Below are 6,588 nucleotides of genomic sequence, written 5' to 3'. Positions count from 1 at the left end.
TACTAAAATGATGTCACTTGTTGGTGTTTGCACCTGTTGACCATTGCTGGGTGCTGCTGCTGGAACTATCAACTATTTGTTTTTTTTTTAATAATTAAAAGTATTTTATGTGAACATTTGTATAAACTGATTTTTTGTGTATTGTGTAAACTATTATGTAAAGCCACATGTATGAAAGAATTTGTATTGCCTACTGTATTTTATATATTAGGTTATTGAAAGGTCAGTGCAAAGCCAAAATTTTATCTAATTATGTGATATTTACGTATTAATATTATCTTTTATTTTGTCTGTATTTTTTTTGACGAATTTGGTGGTATTTTCACCACCAATGCTGGCAAAAATACCATCAAATTCTAGCCCGTGGAGGAAGGGCATATGAAAGGTGGCTACACTGAGCCACAGCGCCAGAGAGTTTTGTTTCGCCGCCTCCACTGGCAGTGATTATTGAGAAGTAGCAGAGGGCAGTGCTTGTTGAGAACTCGTAGAGGAGAGTGCTTGCTGAGATGTAGTAGTGAATAGTGCTTGTCGAGATGTGGCTGTAGTCAGTTCTTATTGAGATGTGGTAGTAGCGAGTCGGTGTGGAGATATTGTAATGTTTAGAGTGCTTTTCATCAATATAAATGAAGGTAACAAACTACTTTTCTTTTTTTTCTCATTATTTCAATGTCCTGAATAGTGCGTCATTACAGGTTCAGTCAACAAGCATCTGGCTTGTGTTCTAGTATTAGAGTGTAATTCTGGTTTTCTTGCGCAATTATAGTATTTCACATTTTTTTATCACGTCAGTATAAATAGTATTTGAAATTTCTTGTCTTATTGAAGAAGAACCGTGCCAGATGTGTACGTTGAGTCATACTTCCACACACAGAACAGTTATACTTGTGCTTTGGTTTCGTAGGTTTTATAGTTGCTGGGGACTTAATTAATTAATTGTGTTAACGAAAATTTTCATTTCATTCTTTGTTGTAGTTCTACGCAGTCAGATTGCGTGATAATACTAGTCAGGGCCAACCGTTTACGAGACTTCGTAATCGGACTTACAGCTAAACTAAAATTTAAAAAAATATTTGCATCAAAATAACAATTAAGCCCCCATGCAAGCTTCCACACGCTCCCGACCTAACCCCTTGCGATTTTTTTGCGTGGGGTTATGTGAAACATTCGGTGTTTATGCCTCCTCTACAAACAAACCTACCAGAGCTGCGAGCTCGCTTTTGAACAGGTTGATAGGGACGTGCTGCGCCAAACGCGGTAAGAACTTGACTATCGACTTTATATCTGAGGAATCGGTAGGGGGGCGCATAAGGATCCCTTGTAATATTCTAAAAAGACTTTTTGAGTTTTTCTTTATGTGTACAAATCCCTGTGAAATTAAGTAAAATAATATAGCTACAGTAAATCTGTAAATCGCTTCAATAATTTATAATGGCCTTGTACTGGTCTGGAACGGTGTTCCATTTGGTTGACACAATCAAGGAATTGGTTTTGATCGTAGTATTTCAAAAACACTTTTTTTTTCTTTAAACACTTGAATGAAAATGAAATATTATTGTTGGTGTTTCTGTCCATGAGCAACCCTTCAAATTAACAACAAATTCATACAGTGTTATATATACACCGAACGCACAAAATTTCCTGCAGCTCCTAGGTTCGTACACGAGGAAGTGAAAACTCGAATTGCCATAGCGAAGGAGGTATTCAGCTGGAAGAGGAGACTCTTATGTCAACTAGTAGCGTAACGGTAAGTGTCATGCACCGTAGATAAGACCACGCGAGTTCGAGTACATTCACTGCTACATTAAGACCTAGTAGGTAGTGTGGGAGAAGTTCCATGCGGCTTTTCGCGGCTTATGTTGTAGTATGCAGAGAAGTTGCAGCATTAGAAAACTGCAGCGAAATGCAGGAAGATCTGCAGCGGATAGGCAGTTGGTGCAGGGTGTGGCAACTGACCCTTAGCATAGACAAATGTAATGTATTGCGAATACATAGAAAGAAGGATCCTTTATTGTATGATTATATGAAAGCGGAACAAACACTGGTAGCAGTTACTTTCGTAAAATGTCTGGGAGTATGCGTACGGAACGATTTGAAGTGGAATGATCATATAAAATTAATTGTTAGTAAGGCGGGTGCCAGGTTGAGATTCATTGGGAGAGTCCTTAGAAAATGTAGTCCATCGACAAAGGAGGTGGCTTACAAAACGCTCGTTCGACCTATATTTGAGTATTGTTCATCAGTGTGGGATCCGTACCATGTCGGGTTGACAGAGGAGATAGAGAAGATCCAAAGAAGAGCGGTGCGTTTCGTCACAGGGTTATTTGGTAAGCGTGATAACGTCACGGAGATGTTTAGACTCTCAAGTGGCAGACTCTGCAAGAGAGGCGCTCTGCATCGCGGTGTAGCTTGCTGTCCAGGTTTCGAGAGGTCCAGGTTTCCGGATGAGGTATCGACTATATTGCTTCCCCCTACTTATACCACCCGAGGAGATCACGAATGTAAAATTAGAGAGATTCGAGCGCGCACGGAGGCTTTCCGGCAGTCGTTCTTCCCGCGAACCATACAAGACTGGAACAGGAAAGGGAGGTAATGACAGTGGCACGTAAAGTGCCCTCCACCACACACCATTGGGTGGCTTGCGAAGTATAAATGTAGATGTAGATGTGGCAAATTAGATAAAGGTCTAAGGAAAAGGCAAATGTTTAGTCTGGAGTGTGGCACTATATGAGGCAGAAAGGATGGAAAAAAGGTTAGAAGCATTTGAGATGTGGATGAGAATGGAAAGAATAAGCTGGATGGAAAGAGTGAGTAATGAAAGAGTATTGAAAAGGCTTGGTGAGAGAAGATGTCTGCTGAAGGTTGCAAGAGAAAGGAAAAAGAACTGGTTCGGACATTCTTTGAGAAAGGAGTGTTTGCTAGCAGATGCTTTGGAAGGACTGGTCTGTGGGAGAAGACTGAGAGGAAAAAGGAGATACAAGATGACAGACGACATAAAGGGAAGAGGAAATTATGCAGACCTGAAGAGGATGGCAGAAGATTGGACAGCCTGGAGAACTACCATGTGAAAACTTGCCTTTTGGCAGAACACAGATAATGATGATGACTAGGTTCGTTCTAGTGAGATGTCCTTTACTAACTACAGACATACTCACTTAGTCACACGGGTAAAGAGGAAAGAATTTTACTGTCATCTTCCCTGTTCACGTAAACACCCTTACTTTTCAGTACAATTTCAAATGATGAAGAGGGGTGCTGCAGTGGGCAGATTGTTGTGTTGTCCTAATGGGTACAGTCAGTTGGGTGCAGTGGCTTCTTTCTTGGACGACCAGAGTCGACAACCTCGCTTAGCAGACTCGCCCATGCCTTTGAGGGTGGGGTGGCGACCGGCTGGACAGTCATCTGGTCGCAGTCGACTTCCCCTGCGTCGCAACCACAGCCGTAGTACACTGCGGCACAACCCCTGTGCCTCCGTTGCCAGTTTGTACACACCCTGGGTCCTTAGAGACGTAAGTACTATACAGCTGCTACCACTCTGAACAGTTTGTAGCGGTCAACTGGTTCTGTCACTCTATTCTGACTTTACCACCTGAGCACTCTTCACGTGAGATGTTGGTGACATATGAGCAGACCTCCCGCAGCCTCCAGGTTTCTTACATAGTTCATAAATTATACACAACAGGAAATTAGAAAAGTCGCCCGGGGTAGACGCGCGATCAAAGGCGCCTTGCTACGATTCGTGCGGCTCCCCTCGTCGGAGGTTCGAGTCCTCCCTCGGGCATGGATGTGAGTTTCGTCCTTAGCGTAAGTTAGTTTAAGTTAGATTAAGTAGTGTGTAAGCTTTTGACAATGTTGACTGGAATACTCTCATTCAAATTCTGAAGGTGGCAGGGGTAAAATACAGGGAGCGAAAGGCTATTTACAATTTGTTCAGAAACCAGATGGCAGTTGTAAGAGTCGAGGGGTATGAAAAGGAAGCAGTGGTTGGGAAGGGAGTGAGACAGGGTTGTAGCCTATCCCCGATGTTATTCGATGTTATAGAAGAAGGGATCGGTTGATAGGACACGTTCTGAGACATCGATGGATCACCAATTTAGTATTGGAGGGCAGCGTGGAGGGTAAAAATCGTAGAGGGAGACCAAAAGATGAATACACTAAGCAGATTCAGAAGGATGTAGGCTGCAGTAGGTACTGGGAGATGAAGAAGCTTGCAGAGGATAGAGTAGCATGGAGAGCTGCATCAAACCAGTCTCAGGACTGAAGACCACAATAAAGGAAACAAAACATAAGTTCGGAATAGGTATTAAAATCCACGGAGAAGATATAAAAACTTTGAGGTTCGCCGATGACATTGTAGTTCTGTCGAAGACAGCAAAGGACTTGGAAGAGCAGTTGAACGGAATGGACAGTGTCTTGAAAGGAGGGTATAAGATGAACATCAACAAAAGCAAAACGAGGATAATGGAATGTAATCGAATTAAAGTAGGGTGATGCTGAGACAGTTAAAGTAGTAAAGGAGTTTTGCTATTTGGGGAGCAAAATAACTGACGATGGCTGAAGTAGAGAGGATATAAAATGTAGACTGGCAGTGGCAAGGAAAGCGTTTCTGAAGAAGAAAAAATTGTTAACATCGAGTATAGATTTAAATGTCAGGAAGTCGTTTCTGAAAGTATTTGTATGGAGTGTAGCCATGTATGGAAGTGAAAAAAAAGCACTCCGTCAGCAAGCCACAAGTGGCCCATCGGGACCATCAGACCGCCGTGTCATCCTGAGTTGAGGATGCGGATAGGAAAGGCGTGTGGTCAGCACACCGCTCTCCCGGTCGTTACGATGGTTTTCTTTGACCGGAGCCGCTACTATTCGGTCGAGTAACTCCTTAATTTGCATCACGAGGCTGGGTGCAACCCGAAAAATGGCAACAGCACATGGCGGCCCGGATGGTCACACATTCAAGTGCCGGCCACGCCCGACAGCGCTTAACTTCGGTGATCTGACGGGAACCGGTGTATCCACTGCGGCAAGGCCGTTGCCGTGGAAGTGAAACGTGGACGATAAATAGTTTAGGTAAGAAGAAAATAGAAGCTTTCGAAATGTGGTGTTACAGAAGAATGCTGAAGATTAGATTGGTAGATCACATAACTAATGAGCAGGTATTGAATAGAATTGGGGAGAAGAGGAGCTTGTGGCACAACATGACTAGAAGAAGGGATCGGTTGATAGGACACGTTCTGAGACATCGAGGGATCACCAGTTTAGTATTGGAGGGCAGCGTGGAGGGTAAAAATCGTAGAGGGAGACCAAGAGATGAATACACTAAGCAAATTCAGAAGGGTGTAGGCTGCAGTAGGTACTGGGAGATGAAGAAGCTTGCAGAGGATAGAGTAGCATGGAGAGCTGCATCAAACCAGTCTCAGGACTGAACACCACAACAATAACAAGCCTAGGGACCCATGACCTCAGGAGTTTGGTCCCATATTAACTTACTACAAATTTCCAAATTAAAACAAGAAAAAATTTAGTACCTCCCCTTAGAACTATGTTCCTCGTGGCGGCTTTTCTTCCTTAGTGGTGCCGCCATATTTCCTCAAGTGTGCTGTGCTCATACAGTTTCGTGATAACCAAACAGGAAATAATACAAAGAATCAAGTTCGCCAGGATATTACTTAAAACTAAGACCAAGTTCCCTTAGGATATAACTAAAGCTTTACTAAAATATTTTTCCTTCTTTTCTCCGTCTATTTTGACAGACTCTACTCTGTACAACTTAACTTTCTCTCCCACTTATATTGATACGTTGGTGTCCTCTCATGGACTGATCCGTTTAAGCAGGAACTATCAGACAAGATACCTTTCGGCGATTACAATGGCGTCTTTTCCTTTCACCACAAATTATCCTTCCTGAATTTCTGAAAGTTGCAGGCCGCACTGGAAGTGTCAGATGCTACCATCTAATGGGCTGTTAAGCAGTTGTTGTACTTCCAGTGAGTATTACCTCCATATACACTGATCAATCAAAACATCATTACCACTGCACACCGCGATGCTGGATGCCGCCAGATGGCGCTGCGGGCACATGCAGCGGTAACAGAAGTATGTAAGCGGAGCAGACACGGATGGGGGATCGCCCTAACGAAGATGTGGGCTGCAAATGGGGAAATCCATTGAGATAAACGACTTTGACAAAGGTCAGATTATTATTACACAGAGCCTGTGAACGAGAGTCTCCAAAACGGCGATGCTGGTCGAATGTTCACGTCCTACTGTCGTGAGCATCCACGGAAAGAGGTAGAAGGGCAGTGAAACTACCACTAGACGTTAAGTGGCGAAACATCCACAACTCTTCAGAGAACGTAGGTTCGGAGGCTTGTCTGCTCTGTAAAGTAGGATAGATGGTGATCTGTGTCATATCTGCCGAAAGAGCACAATGCTCGTGCACGCACGATTGTTTCGTAGCACACCGTTCATCATAAATTGTTTAACATGGAGCTTCGCAGCTGACCATTCCTACCTGTTCACATGATCACCCGACGAGATCGTCAATTCCCATTGCAGTGGGCACGAGACCATCGGGATTCGACCGTCGATCAATCG

General features: G+C 43.4%; 1 pseudogene; it reads right to left on the bottom strand.

Moving 5' to 3' along the window:
- Window positions 1–4,910: 4,910 nt before the first annotated feature.
- Window positions 4,911–5,028, bottom strand: LOC124712615 (annotated as a pseudogene).
- Between the last annotated feature and the right edge of the window lie 1,560 nt (window positions 5,029–6,588).

Source organism: Schistocerca piceifrons, chromosome 8 (genome assembly GCF_021461385.2).
Source record: "Schistocerca piceifrons isolate TAMUIC-IGC-003096 chromosome 8, iqSchPice1.1, whole genome shotgun sequence".
In the NCBI taxonomy this organism is placed as follows: domain Eukaryota; kingdom Metazoa; phylum Arthropoda; class Insecta; order Orthoptera; family Acrididae; genus Schistocerca; species Schistocerca piceifrons.
Note: the sequence above shows the minus strand (reverse complement) of the source record. Positions and strands in the feature narration are given on the sequence as shown.